General features: G+C 46.6%; 1 protein-coding gene across 4 annotated transcripts in view; it reads right to left on the bottom strand.

Annotated features, from left to right (window-relative positions):
• The window catches only part of LOC138491940 (uncharacterized), a 381,176-nt gene that overhangs the window by 202,884 nt on the left and 159,596 nt on the right, over window positions 1-18,696 (bottom strand). For 2 of the 4 annotated variants that reach the window (XM_069618822.1, XM_069618821.1), the window contains exon 1: window positions 4,319-4,515. The exons of 1 other annotated variant lie outside the window; for it this stretch is intronic. The gene's annotated coding sequence lies outside the window, so the exon portion shown is untranslated. Of the gene's footprint in view, window positions 1-4,318; window positions 4,523-18,696 lie in introns of those variants that run through there. One more of the 4 variants, XM_069618820.1, reaches the window with a different exon arrangement.

The following is an 18,696-nucleotide window of genomic DNA, read 5'->3' as shown; positions in this document are numbered from 1 at the left end:
ACAGATTGACATTAACCAAATAGGCATTTCCCAAACCACAGTTCACCATTAATCCCATTTCTGAATCCCCAAGTCTTGAGTGGGCAGTGAAGCAAGTGTGTTCGAGCTTGGGTAGTCATTCCAACAACAAAATGCTGCTGGCTCCTTTGTTAAAGTGCAGAATGACAAAAGGTTTGTGTTCAATACGAATCCCAAGATTTCTACACAATTCCCAGGAGCAATTCTGCAATAGTTAAATGTAGGAGTGATGGTGGATAAATTCTTGGGACGATGAATACTTTGGGGGTGTCGCAAAGAACATGAAATGGGTTCAAAAGAATTATCGTTGCTGCCACATCTTAACTGCCCAGTCGAGTCATCAATACACTGGGGCTAGTCCAGCAGAGTGGGACTGTATGGTTAGACCAAAAGGAGCCGAGGATGCATGTCAAGAATGATCACAAATGCACATTAAAAGTCATAGAGGAAAAGGGGGAGAACACTGGGGTACGACACTTATTCATTGGGAAATTTGTTTATGCCCTCAAAATGAACGCTGGGCCATTTCAGAACACATATGGAGACCATGTAAATGGCACTGGTGCGCAGTATACATTCCAGTCCTGCAATATAAAAAGTGTCGCCCCTTTTTACGTTACTTTTACTGCACCCACAGGACATGAGAGCTTTTGGGAACTACTGATTGGCGAGTTAGGAGTGGCTCTACAAACGTCGCCTGAAATTCAAGGAATAGCACAATTGCATCCATAAACCATACTGTAAATATGTATAGTGAAAAGTGCCTCCACTTATTAGATCACAGGGCGACCCTACACACAACGAGTTCACAACAAAGAGGTCAAATCTACAAGTCTGTTTATTTTACGAGGGATCAGTTTAACACAGGTATAAAACAAAGGATCCAGAATTATTGATGGCTACTACAACTCATGTCACATATAGGGACCGGCTGTAAAACCCTGTGAGAACATATGGAAGACACACATTGTTTCAATGTAAAAGGAACTGAAGGTTATGAAATGTATTTTAGCATAAAAGTAAATACTATGAACTTTTTATTACCTTAATGATTGTTTATTGATTACATTTGTAACGTTTATAAACATGCGCATTTTGCACAGGCACTTTTGAGATTAATTATACCGTTTTTTGCAGAGAACGAGTATCCTATTTGCTGATTTGCGCCAGCGCTTACAGTGTGCTTCATTTTTGTTTCTTTTATCAGTCTTGGGCGCAGCTATGAAATCGGAGTATATGAACATCTTTGAAATCTGAACTCACTCCTAAAGCTCCAATTGGACATAGTGTCTGAAACTTACTGAACATTGAGTTCTAGAACTCCATATTAGGGACTTGTAATGTCGATTCTGATTGGACCACCCACATTTCCCTCTGTGCATGTCAACATAGAAGGCACTGGAACCCCCTGGATCCTAGAATGGCAGATAAATAAACAAGCAGGTGTAGCAGCTTAACTGAGCTGCGATACGCTTCCCTGCAGCAACCATGAAATGAGAGGCTTTCCAATCTGAGGCCTTGTTTGGAGGTGTAGATCCTCATGCTCTCAACACACAAACTACTGCACACTGCCTACTGGCAAAATATGGTTAACGAACCTCAACCCACTTGTATCACAATACTCCTGTTATTTTTCCACTCAAGTCTGTCTAATGAGCGCTCCAGATAATGTTTGGAAGTGGGAGTATTTTACTCCCGATTTTTTAAAGTAGGGAGTAAAATGATTTTTAAACAGGAGTAAAAATATAAGTCCAATTCCCAATGGATGCAAAATTATGTTGGAACTGGAAAACTGATTTTCTTTCCAGTAATAATTATTTCTTTGCACCTAGTTATTCATGCACATTAAACGATGCAGGTTTACTTCTTAGAATCAGGCACCAATAATAGTGTTTCTGTTGGACTACATGCACTACTGGTCCAAACACAACATTGGAGCTGTGTGGGTGAGAGCAGGGGCACAAGGTTCTACAAGTCTGTTCCCTGTTTTTTTGTTGGGTGTATTTTTACTCCGTATTTTTATTTTTTGGAGTATTTGCTTTATTTTTGGGGAGTATTTGCCTATTTTTAAGGAGTTAAGTATCAGATACATCCCTTATCTGTAGAGCTGTGTGTAACAATCACTTCCAGCTCACAGGCGCCAGCATTGTCACACGGAGCTGTACCTGGATCATTTATTTCTCAAGCATTTGCTCTCGAGTGGCATTTACACAGGTGGCTGAAAACCATACAATGCAGCAAGCAATGTTTTGTATGTCGGGCAAAGTGGGTAGGATGTACCTGTGGGGTGGGGTTGAGGTACTTCCACGATACAGAGAGCTCTTGTCAAGTGGGACATATTAAGTTTCCGCTTAAAAGAAGCAAACTGATCTTGTCTCCAGTTCCCTCCTCCCACAGCCATCACTAAACGCAATACTGTCAATGTCACACAGTCATTGATGCTGTAATCCTGTCATTCACAGTCTCCTATTAATGGGTCCTGTCCTAAAATCACTGGACACAGCTCTGCCGCCCAAGGTGATGGTCCCTCACCACACTTCAAGATGTCTGGTAAGTGAAAGCGCTGCCACTGCTGGAATGTCTGGCGTCCCATCAGGATGAGGGGGATTATATCCTGGGACTTTCTGGCATTCCAAATCAGACTCCATTCCCCGACCCCCTTTCGCTCAGAACCTACCTGTTACGAACCACTCATCTCCTCCTCACCAGGCACCCCTCTACAACTGTCCAATCCCCTTATGTCCAGCCTGTCTTGAACCGGCCACTCGTCGTCCTTCGTTTCAGAAGCCGATGCATCCTTCAGCCGCATGCCCATCCACATTGCCACTCATTTTTGGAAGCAAATTGAGACAATAGCCTCCAGGGGTTTGGCTGTGCCGTGTGTTTAGTGTCGGCTGCAATGCCCTTGCCTCAATATGGCCTTTAACTCTGTTCCACAGACCTTTGCCACATGATACAGCTCTTTACCAATGCACTTATTGCCCAATTAGCACCCTGGCCAATCACCATGCAAGGGACGCAAGCATGATCTGCTGAAACAAGCCCAAAATCCATAGGTTATGTCCACATTACCTCCCCTGCCGCTATGCTCCCTCCTGGCTCCACTTACCACTGCTGGACACTACCACACCTCGACTGTTGCACAGCCAGTGCCCTGCCCCACCCTTCCTTCACCAGTCCTTCCGTCACCCTCGCGCCATGCCCAGTTACTACATTTCTCCACAAAGCCCTTATCCACCTGCCAGCTGGCGCGCGCACGACATGCCAAAGCTGTACGTGCCTCCCCCCCCACTCCCCCGTCAGCTTCACGGACCGTCGAACGCACCTTCCCTTCTCCGTGTTTTTTTTGTAGGCCTAGGGTACATATGCTATTGACTATAATGCCTTTTACCAGGGGCTGTACCATCCTGATTATTCGCCCCCATTCCCACACTGTAATTCCACAGGACACCCCCGCCCGTTCCCGACTCGTGCTCACGCATGTATAAAAGAGAGAAACCATGAAAAGGCACCATCACACAAATAGAGGTCTGCTCTCAAATTATATCTCAAGAAATCTGTTAATAGATTGTTGCATTTTAAGGGGTGGTATGTGGTGACAAGTTAAAGTCAAGGCAGTTGCATGGAAGCATTTTGGTAAATGCTATCGGCGTTTAATGCACTATAGACTGTAAATGTCTTTAAACTTTCCAGATGGAAAAGGAAGACGTGTGTGGTGTTAATCGAACGGTTTCTAAACATCATCCTCGTGAGTCGCACCAACTAGAAGGGGCATGTCCAGACGTGTTTATCAGCAAAAACGATCTATGTAAAGATGTGGAAGCTGCGATGTAGAGGCGATGGGACCACATAGGGTAGTTATGGGAGTTGGGCACGCGGGGGGGGGGGGGGGGGGTAGTCCCCGCCACTGCTGCACCCATTTACTGGGGATCCCACAAGCGACTGCAGAGGGGGCGGGAGTGTCAGGAGATTATCCCTTTTATTTTTTTTTATACGCACCAAAAATAAAAAATGTGCCTTTCAGCAAAGGGTCATCGTGAACCCTTGGAAAATAACCCATGAGAGGAGCATTACATTCCAATAATGTTGCAAGCAATGTTGGAATAGGGCACACCTTCTATACAAAAAGTCAATTTGATGAAGGTTTGCAGCGAGTAGACAACCTGGGCGCTTTCAAAGAGTGACAATAGGTCCGGTAGAGTACGAAACTCTAAACGGGTGTGCGTTCTGGGCACACGCGGGTAATAGTGCATATAAATCGACTTGCGAGTGGGAAGCCAAGAATTGGGCCAGTCCTTACCGGCTGCTGCCTGCGCCTGGTGAAGACTCTGCTCCCGGATCCCGCTGCAGTTCTCTGAAGCCACAGTCTGTAGGGGCTCGTTCTCACTTTCCTTACATATATCAGCCGTGGAGTTCCCCCTTCCAAGCCTGAGTTTCACTTTCCAAACATCACTCGTGCGATGGCGCCTCTCCCAATAACTCCTCCCGGCCTGTCAGGCGGCTCCTCTGTTCCTGGCCCTTCCCTTTAGCCTCACTGCCGCCCATACCTCGCCCCGCCCCCCGCCCACACACTGCAATCCCTCACTGTGATTCCCTGTTGCAGCCGTTTTTGTCACCTGCAAACGGTCCGCGGGGGGTATGGGGGCGGGTGGGGGTGATTGAGAACTCTGAACTAAAGAAAAACGTCAGGGGACTGAACACAGTGAGGAAGAAGAAGAGTGCCAGGGGTGCACCGAGGATACAATTTCGGGGTGTCTATCCCTTCAAATGTTAGAAGAGGCGCTGGTTTCAGAGAGGGGGGGAGGGGGGGACGGGGGGAGGGCGGCAATAAACAATGTATGCATATGAATGTAGGTGCCAACAATGAAATACTTTACATTAGTAATTGCAGGGCCTTTGTTAACAGCAAAGCCCAGGCACGGTTTAAAGTCTGTCCTGACATGGCTCTGTAGGTCTGCCAGGTCGAGTCAATATAGCCAAATGTCAGACGGGAGAAATAGGGTGACCAGATTTAAAAATTAAAAAACCGGGACTAGGCAATTAATATAAAAGCAGGACACAGGAGCTGAATTGCTTCCTGAAGAGTTGTCATCCTGAACTTTTGAGGTTTGACATATTTGTTTGCAGGACACAGGTTTAAAACAGGGCGCATGGTGAGATACTTTTTGAGTACAGGGATGACTTCAATAGCGCTCGTTTCCAGCAGGATCTGAACTTCTGCCAACAGGAGGCACAGGTGTTCTGGCGTGCTTCTTGGTGGATGGTAGCAGGTTGGTCGGAGGAACTCAATACAGTACCCCCGGGTGACTATCTTCAGTACCCAATGATCTGACGTGATCCCCTCCCATGTGTGGATAAATGAAGTCAGACGTCCCCCGACTGGAGAAGCGTGGGAGGGGACCTGTACTGACGGGTCAATTGCAGGTAGAGGCCACTGAGCCTCTGGAAGCAGAGTTTCTACCTCCGCCCTTACCCTGACAGAAACGGTCTGTTGGGACAGGAACAGACCGGAGGAACCCTGTCCGAAAGACCAGTTGGAACCCTCAGAGCCATACTGAACATGGGGAGAATGGTAGAATGACTGCCCGCGAAAGGACCGGTGGGCGCTGAAGCCGCCGCACTGGGAAAACAGCTTAGCTGAGATCTGGCTGAGTGACTTTAGCATCTCATGCTCCTTTTTTGCTTTTTCCACAGCTGCGTCAACCGCTTTTCTGAAGAGGTTGGCCTTCTCCATCAACTTATTAATTAAAGAGGCCGGAGTCTCAGGCTTGAAACCGGAGTTTTTTAACCAGGCGTGTCGCTTGATGAGTGCCCCTTATTCAAGGGTGCCTCCCCGCAGTTTTGGCAGAATCCAGAGTGTTCTTCAGTATATTCTCGGTAATCTGTCTGCCTTCTGCAACGACCACCGGTAGGCTCACAGACCTCGCGAAGGACGTCTTGGACTAAGCCCCAATGGACATCACTATAGCTCACAAAGAGTGTGGTGGTGTTGGTTATCCTGGTGGAATATGCTGCAGAAGTGGTGGCATGCTTTCCAAGGACATACAGTCCTTTTCCGGAGGGGATTCTTCCAAAGATAGCAGTACCCCTGCCTGCTTGCAAGTAGTGGTTACAACCAGGGAGTCCTGTGAAGCGTAGTCCCTGATGTAGAGACGGTCTGAGGGGGACGGGCGAAACATCTTTTCCACACGGGGGTTAATCATGCGTGTAAGGGATGGAGAGAGCAAGGAAGGGGCCAGGCGCCTTTTTTATTGAATTCAACAGAGGGATGGCTTGGCCGACTGCTTTCTCCTTCAGAATATTCTCCACAAAGTTAGAGTCAGGGGTGGCTTTGTGTGTAACAATCTTAAAATAGTCAGCCGCCTTCTTTAGAAGGGAGTTAAACAACATTTGGTTGTCAATGGGTGACAAGTCTCTTTGTAGAGGAGCAGTAGACCCATCCAGAAAGATCAATCTGGGTCAGTATAATGTGGCGGGGGGAGCCTCGTGCCCTGGTCGTCCACCAGGTTCCAGTCTGGATCCTGGTAGGAGAGATCCTGGTAATCCTGATCAACACCATAAACGTCCTGGCACGGATCATCAGGGTCATCCCCAAAGACTTCGACTGGGGGTTCCTGGTGGGGTTTCCCTAAAGAGGGAAGCTGAGCAACGGGGAGAGGAGCCTTTGGGACTTAGAGGGGATGGAGCATGTGTCTACATCCCTATGCAGACCTTCCAGGATTTTGCAGCATGAAATGGCAAATTTTGCGGCACAAACCTTTATTTATTGCAGCATTTTTGAGGGACATTTTGTATTAACTGGAGGGTGTAAGATTGCCACATTGCCGGACATAGGCAGAGTGCAAGGCTACAAGAGAGGCAGGGTATCATTATTGTGTATTTTTTGTATTAATTTAATAGGAAGAGTCCCAGATGTCTCTGGCTTGGCAGAACAGTGTTTGATTTGGCTACATTTCTGGTTTAATGTTCATGCCTATTTAATAGTATTAACTAAATTGATCATTATCAATTGTAATGCTGAAAATATTCCCCTTCTATGTTCTCCAATCCCCCAAACACCCACACACCTCTCTCACCAACACACATCTCACCAACTCTCCATCACAACTTACATTCCTTAACCCTCTCACTCTGTCATACAAATACTCACGTGCTATGTCACACTGTCAAGTCACAATTTGCACTGCCCAGCCCCTGACACACTCCAAATCATACTCCCAACTCACACCTTAAACTCTACATTTCCTACCGCAATATACAGTCCTTCATTCTTTTGTGCTGCATCTGCATCTTGCATCCTTTCTCCCATTCTATCGCACTCTTCCCTCATCCTTTTTCCCAATCTGCAGCTCGCTGCCTTTCTGGCCAACCGCTTTCTCTCTGCTTTCTGGCTCACTGACCACGCGCTCCCTCTACTTTCTGTAGCTCTGCTTGCTCTCAGATTTCTGGCCCACTGCATCACTGCTTCCTCTGCTCTCTTGTGCAGCGCTTCCTCCTCTGACCCACTGCTCTCCCTCTGCTTTCTTGCCTATCACTTCACATCTCACCCATCACTCTCCCTCTCTCTCATAGTGTAACCATTTTTTTTATTTTTTTTAAATGTAGATTTTGACCCAGTTCCTCAAATAATGGGGCATTTAAAAAAAGAACGGAGGATATGCTATTTTTAGACAACCCATTTTTGTAAATGAGCAGGTCACCTTATTCTCAAAGGTGACCGGCGCATTTCCACAGGCTTGAGCTGTAGCGCAAATTGTGCGCTGGCCAGCTGCCTTGAATGGTGTTCTGGGTTGTTTGACCGAAGTGTAATTATTTGCGGCGGAATTGACCATAGTCAATTTCGCTGCGAATTGATTTGCACTTCAGCCAAACAACCCAAAATGTACCTTTCACCACCACCTCCCCTACTTAACTGATTGGTCGCTGCCGCTTCCCCTGCAACCCTGCGGTGCCAGATCCGTCCCTCTAACGCAGGTCGGATCTGACTCTGCAGGGTCCCTTTGTTGTTATTTTCTTCCCGCCTCCAATTTTGAGGAAAAAGGGGAAAACACTTCTGCAACCACCCTAGACCAAAAATACTGAACATGGGGAGCGGGTGACACCCCCGCAACACATGTTCAGTATTTATAAAAATCTATCGAATAGTACTGGACGAAATAAGTCAAATTGTAACATTCGATAGATTTTTGTCATCAAAATGGGCAGTACTTTGAATAGAATCGCTCTCCCGACAGTGTTCTGCAAGCTCCCAGCGCCTTTCACAGGGACAGGCCCTCCAGGTGCCTGCCGCTGTAAAATGCGACCCAAAAACATTTTTATCCTGTTTGAGGAACAGAAATGCAAGCGACACAGCAGCGGTTCATACCTTAAAAGAAATGCATGACAGGGTCAGGAAAGACCCTGTCATGCAGTGGCAGCCCCACATCCCGTGCGCATGGGGTTGCCTACAATTTCTGCATATTTAAAAGTGCATCTTGCTTGGAAATGAGGGATGTGCTTTTAAATTGACAGAAACGCCACTTTATTTGATCAAGGAGGTGAAAAAGGCCATCTAAATGGGCGTGCATATAAAATGTGCCCATTCATGTGTCCCTTGTTGATTGGGCTGCACTTTTTTGGGGATTACTTAAAAAAAATGTAAAAAAAAGTATATCTACATATTTTTTTTAAAGATGCTGTTTTTGCACAAAACTGCCATTTTTGCAGCATTTTGCGCAAAACGGCCATTTTTGCGGCATTTTGCGGGATCACAAAATCGCTATGAACTGGAGGGTCTGCCTATGTCTTTTTACAATAGAGTCATATTGACCTGAGAAGTTGATAAACTTGGCCATCTTACACATTTCTCCCTGGTCCATGCTGAGGTAGCTGAAGGGTCAGAAGGAGGAAAAGAAAAGGCTGCACAAGAGGGTCTAAATCCTGATGTGGAGCTTTAAAAATAGGCTGGGAGGCCTGAGAATACTCTCCCGGGGAAGAGGAAGCTCCCCTGGGGTCTGGGGCAGTCAGAATGGTGTCTGAAAGCTTCTCACAAAGTTTCAGGAGCGTTATCGCGGGCCGAAGGGGTTTCACCGCGTCTGTAGGTGATGCCGTGATCAACAGCACTATCAAGTCTTTCAGCGCACCTGTGCCTTTTGGCGGTAACACGTTGGGAGTGGAATGTTTAAAAGGGACCGCTCGCTCCAGAAGGAATTTTATGCCCATGTGCATGGTGCGGTTGCATGCAGGGTACCGAACCGCGAGATTCGGAAGGCCGCCCTGAATCTTTCAATAGGCCTGGACGCTTTGAGGCTTTCTTTGGTGATCCCACCGAAGGAGGCTTGTGGGTTGTGTGTTTAGAAGCACATGGTGTGTGGGTGTCCTTATCGACTTCGCCATGGCACTGCCGGGGGCATGCTTGTCGGGGACAGACACGTGGGTGCGCGAGGGCTCCACACAAAGGTAGACGTCCTTCAAATTGGAGCTGGGGCTGCCGACAGTTTCCTTGTTTGAAGCGACTGCACCAGCGGGGGAGAGGTTTTCGGCCTCAAGGGCATTGGCTGTGCACTGCTTAATTCGGCTGTCTTTCATTGTCTTAGGCCGGAAGAGTTTACAGGCCTTACATGAGCGATCGTCATGTCACGAGGAAGACACCTATTGCACTTGCGATGGGTGTCCTTCCAGGGAATTTTGCCGTTATGCGATGGACAGAATTTAAAGGGAGTCCTCTTCTTAGCAGAGGGTGGCGACAGCCAGACCAAGAGAAAAGGAGAAAGGGTAAAAGAAAGGCATTCTCAGAGAGAAGATGAAATGGAGCGCCACTTTCCCTACTCTGAAGGCCGGGTCGGAGGGCCGAGGCCTCGCAGTCAACAGTCGCTGAGCAGTTGTGTGATCGAAATGCTGGCAGAAAGGACCAAGCGATACAGCGGTCGAGAAGATAGTAGGGAGATCGAACCACCGCAAGCAGTGGGATTATAGACAACAAAGCAATATGAAACTCTTATGCGCTCTGCATAAGCGACCAACTATGTTGGCAGAAAAAAACTATCTGGTGGAACCTCGACGCCTGAAGTATTTTGGGTAGGGATAGTGTTACAGTCTCGGCCATGTCGATGCACCTTTCAATCTTCGAAAAAAAGATGTTACTAGATGTCGGACCATATGCACAGCATGTGATTCTAAGCAGATCCACAAGCATCAGAAACTCATTTATAGATTGTCTCAAACAGTGTTAATGTCACATAAGTATATCTGATCTGCATTAATTCGCCCAGGGATTCAAAAGTAGCTCCTGGTAGCTGTTGGTATCAAGCTAACCAGGCTCTTCCAGGTTAAAAACAGGAGCTCAACAGCTACCAGCTACACTCAATTGTGAACCCTGATCTTGTGGGAGGGGTTTGCAGCTATTTCATTTTTTTTTTTAACTAAAAATAAAACAAATATTTAAAAAACTCTGTGCCATTATTGTGGTACTCCATAAAGGTTTACAATGTTCATTTCAAATGATTACTTCCAGTATATAATGAAGTGATAAGAATGTTATCTTGGCCTTGCTGAGCAGAAAAACATTCTCAAAAACCTAGACTAACCACATACATTAAGGCAAAGGGATAAAAAAGCACCAGTGAGGGGGGCCAGCCTGGGTTGAATAAAATCAAAGAGCATTTTTAGATTTGGCAAATACGTCTGATCAATGAGTTGTCGGATTGAACCACGGAGTACGTATTGTACACTGGGCTAAAAGCTCATTTCATTTTTCACAACACGCACCCCAACATTAAAATGTTAATGACACTGAAACACACATCTGGAACCCGATACATACATCTGGAATCGGGTAGCTTAATGGTTTAGATGGGTGGATAAAATGGCTCCTGTGGGGTCGAGTGACCTTCCAGAGATGTTTCCTTTCGCCCTTTGACCTCAGCTTTTTAGCTGGCCTGAGGGTAGCAAGAATGGCTGCACTGTTCAACTCAGAATGCACAGAAATCCTAAGACAAATGTGCGATGGAGCATTAAGCAAGTAGCCCTCACCTATTATTTGGCCGACAGGGTCTGCAAATAGCTTTGGCTATTAGATGACACTTTAGGGCCACCTATAAGCCCAAACTATTGCATTGGAGTATGAATAAGAAGCAGATTGGGTAGGGGGGGGCACAGTTGTTTGGTTATTGACCCTTAACCCGGCCATAGGCCACACTAATCCCTTTGGCCATTCCCATGCACTACCTGCCTTTGCCCACCTAAAACACACCATCATGGGAGCTCTACATGACACTGTGCTGGATGGGGGGTGGGGTGTGGGTTACAAATGTTATTTCAAAGCAGTCTCCTGGGAGTTCAAAGCTAAACTGCCACGTCAATGAGCTCCTGTTATAATGAAAACGTCTTAACCAAGGGCGCCTTCTACCACTTGATTTATAAGCAATGTGTGCATCCTCACATCTACCCCCTGCCCTTATGGTCACTGCACTTGCAATGGTCCGAATGTCACAAGGCCTAGTAGGATAATTATTAGTGCTGTTTTTCTCCCTATACCACCCCTTTTTGTATTGTAGCGCCTTGAAACACTTTGGCGCCATACAAATGTCCAATAAATAAATACATTCCTTACACCGAATGTTCAAAACAACCATTGGCAAAGCAAACCGTTTTGGCCTGTGAATAGGTATTAAATAGGCATTTGACGGGCACTGGCACTTGCAGCAGAAAAATCACAATTTTAAGCTGTTGCCATTTTATGGCCAGGTAAGCATTTTGTCAGTGCCTGGCGACCACCCATTCCAAGCCTTAAAAAAAAAACACAACAAAAAAAACACCACCTTACACGGTTGGCTTTGCCGATTCTGGTTTTACGATTCTCGCCAAGCTCATACTTACTGAGGGCCTCGGTCTGGCTCTGCCCTTAACACATTAGCGAGAAGCAATCTAGACAGTGGGCCGGGGGTTCCACAAAGGGCCACGGTCCCGTTGTATTGCCTTCATGTTGCACAGTGAGAGCTAAATTACAGCAGCCCACAAGCGATTCCTACTCTACTGGGACTAAACATGGATTTGCATGTAGGCAGAATTACCAATCGGAGCCAGGCCATCAAAGGCGCCTCTATCCAGTCCTGTTTGTTTTGCTAGTAGCTCTCTACAGGCTGGATCGTAGGACCATACAGGTCATCAAAAAGAAAACTCGCCAGCATGACAGGGTAAATGTTCTGCTCCAAAGGACATGTAGCAGTTGGGAACTCTGCACAGAACCAGAATCGCCACTGGACTACCAGCCTCGGTGTTAAGTTTACCTTGTGCTCACCCTTACACTAAACGGAGTGGGTTTTTTCCTACACAGGCAGGTAGAGACATTACTGTGGTAAGTTTGACGCCAGAAGCCATGGTACTAGTACTAAATTCACACGTGCCCAGAGTCGGTGCCGTTCCGAATTGGCGCTGTACAAATCACAATCTCCCTTAAACCACGCCGCTGAACTGTCTCTGACCTACATTCCTGGCCAACCTCTCTGGGCTTTCTCTGGTCGCCCCGGCCCCGCCTGCTCCATCTCTATTCTGCTCATTCCCCCTGAATGTCTTCTTGTATCCACTTTGTAATGCAGAAGTGGCTACCTCCCAAAAAATTCCAACTGCCACGCAGGGAATTAAGCACGTTAGTCCTCCCAGCAAATAGTTATCAACCTCCCAAAATATATTAATCTCCACCGACTTCAATGGGATCACCCAACATAACTTCACCCTCAAACAGGTACTATGAAGGCATACATAGCTGCCTACATAATCTACATTCCCAAACACAAAACCCAGAGAATGGCGTCACATTCTCCAAGACCCCGCCCAACCAACTCGACTACTTAAAAAAAAAACGGAGCAAGGACTGCATGAAATGTGGAACACTAAATATATAGTGCAGTGTTTGTGATGGCAGCGAGGGATGTTTGTCCCCAAGTCGTCTTTTTCTCTGAAGTGAGTCGATTGTGTCTGTGCGCGTCACTCACTCTTCACCAGAGAAGTCGGTAAGTAGCAGGTTAGTGGGAACGTGCCCTCATCCAACAGTTGAAAGAACACCCCTCACCTATTTTGAAGTACACGATCTTGAACTCCTAAGTGCGTGCGTCCCTTCCGCAAGCTGCAGGCGGCAGTTACATTTCGAACTGAACTCGGCTTGGCCCAGAGCACGCAGGTTCCATGCCGCACTTGCAGCCTTAATGGAATATCCACCCCTCCCACACTTAGCCCCCGCCCTGCACCATCAAGACACTGCAGCCCCTCACAGCCCTAAACTAGGCCGCTTCTGTCAAGAAAGAGACCCATGCCTCGGCCAGGAACTAGAGACCTCTACCCCTACCTGGATAAAGACACCCAGGTTACAGAGACCCTCAATCTACCTACCCGGATAAAGAGATCCTTTCCCTCCCAGCATCAAGTGCCCCGCTACCCGATCTACCACTGTAAATAGACCCACGCCTCGGCCAGGATCTCAAGCCCTGACGTACCTGGATAATGAGATCCAGTCACCTACCCCCAGGTTAAAGAGACCCTCAATCTACCTACCTGGATAAAGAAATCCTTCCCCTTCCAGCATCAAGAGAACCCTCCCTCCCCACGCCTTTACCAGAGCATGCCCCCAGGATAAAGAGACCCTGCCCCCTGGATAAAGATAACCCCTCCCCTTCTACCAGAGTACAGAGACCCCCGCCTCTGCAGGTTAAAGAGACCCTTCAACTGGAGACCCTGTCTCTTCTGGAATAAAAGAGACCCTGCCCCCTGCCACATCAAGAGTCTCTGCCCCTACTGGGGTGAAGAAACCCTGCCCCCATTGGGATGAAGAGATCGCTGCCTGCTCCAGGATAGTATCTGCCTCCTCTACTTTGGTAAAGGGACCCATCTTTCCCGGGAATAGGTCAAATATACACAGTTACCCTGGAAACTCAGAGCAGTGAAAATACTCCACTAGAACACACATTCTCCTCGTGTCTAAGCCTAGTTTAAGAATGTATTTAAAAGAACCATTTTCAAGCCAACATGAAACATGGGCACTTGATCGTGAATACTCAGTTAGGCACGGGTGGCCGCGTGCTGCATCCCTGTCAAGTATTGAAAAAATAACTTCTGCAACCCATCATACATTCCCTAAAACCCTACCGTACAAGAAATATTAAAGTGTATCACACATTTAATAATCGAATACTTGGGTATATACAAAGCAGCCACACATTGCATAATTCCATATAGAAAAAAAACACCATATCCATTTAAAAAGGATATCAATGTACGATATAAAGAAAAACAAATGATTTCATGTAGAGAAAAAAGCGATAGATAATTTAAACAGACACCACTGCTACATTTCAAAAGTGCAACGTGCAACGTAGAAAGTCAATTAAAACATACAGACAAATTAGAACAATGAAGATTCCCCCTGCTAATAGCGCAGGGAGCTCTTGATTCTATTAAAGACAAGGAGGCGAGCATTATGCTTCATCTTCTTATTTTTTACTGTCCAGCAGTTTCAACAATTTATTAACATTTTTCAATCCTTCCATTGAAACAACATTTTTTTTTAAACTTCATTTCCCATCAGTCTTAGGTCCCTGTACTCCAGTGTCCTGGTCATGTGACCTAGTCCTTCCTCTTCCTGTAAACCTCTTCTTTGACTGCTTCCAACTGCAATCTTAAACCATGACTGTACTGTCAACTTGTTCCATAAAGTCTCTGAACTGTAGAGCTCTGCTGAGTCGATCCTTTGCATTCTAACTTGCGATCTTGGTCAACGTATCTCCTTCCTTTCTCGTACGTCTTCAGCTGTTCTTCCGGTCGTCCCCAAAAGACGGAAGCAACAGTACATGTTAGGACGGCAGATACACGCCCTATTCTGAGAGGAAATCATGTCAATTATTCTGATACATATCACAGTACATTTATTGTTATCATTTTGTCTCTCCCGTGTATCTAGTGCGGGAAAGTAATGCTCGCCTCCTTGTCTTTAATAGAATCAAGAGCTCCCTGCGCTATTAGAAGGGGAATCTTTATTCTGTCAAGACGCAGGCGAGCATTATGCTTGTTCAAAGCTTCTTACTATAGCTTCTGCTAGCGTATTAATTGGTCTAAAATAAAAAGTTCTGAACGTATTATCACTCACCCAATCAGCTGCTTTCAGGATATCTTGGAACGTTGCACCCTGCCTCAGTGCCTTTGATGCCATTGCGCCTCACACTGAGTGTGCTCCAAACTTTGCCATGTCTATTCCTGCTAGACTCATAACCTCTCTAACCCATCTCGCTATGGTGTATGTCGCTACGCCTTTATGCGGCTTCCTGCATGCTATCAGCAATTGCGTGGTTACCATCAGTCTTAGCTCAGCTGTCTTATTTGCATATTCTTTTATGCATGCGGCTACACACCATTTTGGGTGTTCTTGCATATATGGGTATGTTATCATGGAGGAATCTGTCTTCGTTCTCCTGGCCAGATGGAAAGTCACTCCGTCTGGTCCATAAACCATTCTGTCTATTTCTAGTACTCTGACATCTGCTACTCTTCTACATGATACCATACATAGTAACATCGCCAATTTCCCAAATAGTCTGTCTAGAGGTAGGTATCTATTGCTCGGCCAGTCTGCTAAAAGTTGTAGTACGAATGTTACATCCCATAGGGACTCGTATCTTGGTTGCGGTGGCTTCCTAAATCTAATCGTATCCCTTTTAGAAGTCTACTTACTGCCACGTTCTCTCCTACTGGTACTCCTTCAATGGGCAGATGTCCTGTTGATATTGCGGATCTATATCTTGTAGTAATTCTGCTAAGAAGTTTAGTATTTCTACTAAAGGGGCAGAAACGGGATGAAAACGTCTCCTTTTGCACCACCTTGACCATCTGTTCCACGCTGCGTCGTAGCTCCTTCTAGTCGACAGAGCCCATGACTCCGCGATGAGGCTTGCAGCTTGCGCCGAAATTCCAGTGTCTCCTACTATCCTGCACGCCATCAGCGGCAGTGTCCCCTTGACTCTCAGAGGGTGACACGACCCAACTGGGTCTGTGAGCAGGTTTTCTCTTTGAGGCAACATTCTCGGATAGTCAGATATTAGCTCCACAAGTGCTGGAAACCATACTTGTGACTTCCATATCAGAACTACTATTATCAGAGTCGCATCAGTTTCGTAAACGGCCAGGGCGGTGATGCTAGTCCAAATGGCATCGTCGCAAACTGCCATAATTGCCCGTCCCAGTCGAACGCTAGGAAGGAGCAGTATTCTCTTTGTACTGGAATCGTAAGATAGGCATCTTTCAGATCTATTCTTGCGAGCCAGTCTCCTTGTCTGAGCATGTCTCTTAATTGGTGAGTACCTTCCATCTTGAAATGGTTGTACACTACCCACTTGTTCATGTCTTTCAAATTTATGACTGGTCTCACTTTGTCTTTTCTGTGAACCAGAAACATATTGCTTATGAACCTCGGAGCCTCGCACGGCTCGATTGCTTGTTTCTTTGTTAGATTCTGTAGTTCTGCGTGTAACAAGTCTCTCTCTGGTCGCGCTGATACTATTGGTCTGGGGGCTTTGTACTGGTTTGGGGTCTGGGTAAATTGTATGTGCAAGCCTCTGGCTGACTGCAATACCCACGCATCGTTGGAAAACGTGCGCCACTTTTCCCAGTATTTCGCTGTCCTCCCCCCTACTGGTGGATATGTGAATTTTCTCACCTGTGGGGAAGTAACGTCCTCTTCCCTGGCCTCTGCCTCGCCTTCCTCTGGGGAAGCGACCTCTGGTTTGAAAGAAGGTGTCTGGCTGCTTATTCTCCCAGTATTGCGCTTTGTTCGATTGAAGCCTTCTGGACGTCTGATAGCGACCGGTCGCTCGACCTCTATACCGACCGGTCCCTCCAAAAACTCTTCTGGGGAAGATCTTTTTTAATGGAGGCTTATGCCTTTTCCAGGGAGGTGTAGGTCCCTACGAATCTCCCCATCTCTTTTCCAAAGGTCTCACCAAACAGCAGCCCTTGCTCTGCTTCGCCTGCTTCGTAAGAGGACAGATCTCCTAACTTGTGGTCTATTTTCAGCAGTAATCCTCTTCTGCTGTTAAAACTGATATAATATTGTTTCGTCCTCATTGTATATGTTGGCATATGCCCAGTCGCTCTGCGAGGAAATCCGCATCGCAAGGTCGTAACCTTAAGTTAATCGAGCCTCCATTTTAGGTTAAAGCCGCCATTTTAGTTAGTCGTGCAAAGTCACCATGTGGCCTAAAATGGCCGACCTGTGTCCTTTTGTTCTTACTTAACCTCTTCAACCTCTGTAGGCGAGTTAATGTCCAACCTGCCTGCAGGCTACATGTTAGGGCCATGTAGACCTTGTCCTTTGTTGAGCTCGGGATCAGGGGATTACTTGAATCAGCGATGTTAACCTACTAGTATATAAGAACAATAATGCTATCTAAACATGACATGCGAAACATTTGTTTGACCTGCATTGAAACAAATGTGTAAAGAGCGTAAAGTTAAACCCAGAGAATAATAGTGCTTGTTTGTAAATGTATTAAGAAGTAAACCGCATGCACGAGATATGTAAATTAGGAATGAACCTGGCGCGAACCCTAGCCCAGTACATGATTAACTTGTAGGAGGCTGGACATCGTTATGAAGAAACTGTATAAATATGCTGATGTCCTTCTGGTGTTCTCTGTGAAGTACTGATGGCCAAATAGCTATTTGTGTACTTTGTTTTGTAAACTGTTCAGTATTGCAATAAAGATTCTGGGAATCTTTACAAGCCTGTGTTTGTGTATTTCTCTTTGCATGGTGTAAAAGCCTTAATATTGTATTTTCTGATTCCACACTGCGTTCGGAGGATATTGCACAATTGGCGCTCTCCAATAGACACACTGCTCTCTGCGTCCAGTTTGTTAACACCTCTAGGTTCACTTCTTCTCCAGTGTCCTTCGCTCGCTCCACCAAGTCCATAATCTTGGCTAGGGGACCTGCCAGATCTAGGTCTTTCTCCTGGCAACTCCTCCATGAACGGTCGATCCTTTTCCTGTGGTCCCTGTTCGATTTGGCGACGAAAGCCAGCATCTTGGGGTCTAGTTCTGGCACTTCAGCTACTTTGCCTGGAAGTTCAGGTCTTGGACACTCCGCCCTCATCCTTTGCCTCACCTCTTTCTCAAGTGCCTTGCGCAGTCTTTGAGTCATGTATCTTGCGACTCTTGGGGAGGGTACCCATTCTGAGGATTTCGGGTTTCTAACTTCCTCTGGCTGAAACATATCTGAGGTTTCTTCGTCCTCTATATTGTTCAGCTTCCTCGGCCTCTTTTGGTGGCGGCAAACTTCCTTCGTCCCCTTCCTTATCGGCTTCCTCTTGCGAGGAGGTTGGGGATTCTGCAGGTTCCTCTTCAGGGGGAACCTCTTCCTCTGTGTCGCCCATATTCTCTTCCCCTGGGTAGGGGGTCATGAGGCTCGGCACCACCGATTTAGTCATAAAGGCTTTGTTCAGCCTATTAAACACATTGGTCACCTCTGGGGCCTTTGGATCTGCCCCTTCTGGTTGACCCGGGGGGTCAGAAGAGTTCTTTCTCTTCCGGGCCTTATTACACCCCTGTGGGCCCTCTGGCGTGGCCCCTGTGGACGTGTTTGCTCGTGGTGTGGTGCTTCTGTCTCTTGGCTCAGGAATATCTCAATTGTTTCCAGTCTTTCCTGAAGGGGTCTGAC

This window comes from Ambystoma mexicanum, chromosome 10 (genome assembly GCF_040938575.1).
Source record: "Ambystoma mexicanum isolate Mex_15411 chromosome 10, UKY_AmexF1_1, whole genome shotgun sequence".
NCBI classification, from domain to species: domain Eukaryota; kingdom Metazoa; phylum Chordata; class Amphibia; order Caudata; family Ambystomatidae; genus Ambystoma; species Ambystoma mexicanum.
This window is presented reverse-complemented; position numbering and strand designations above follow the sequence as displayed.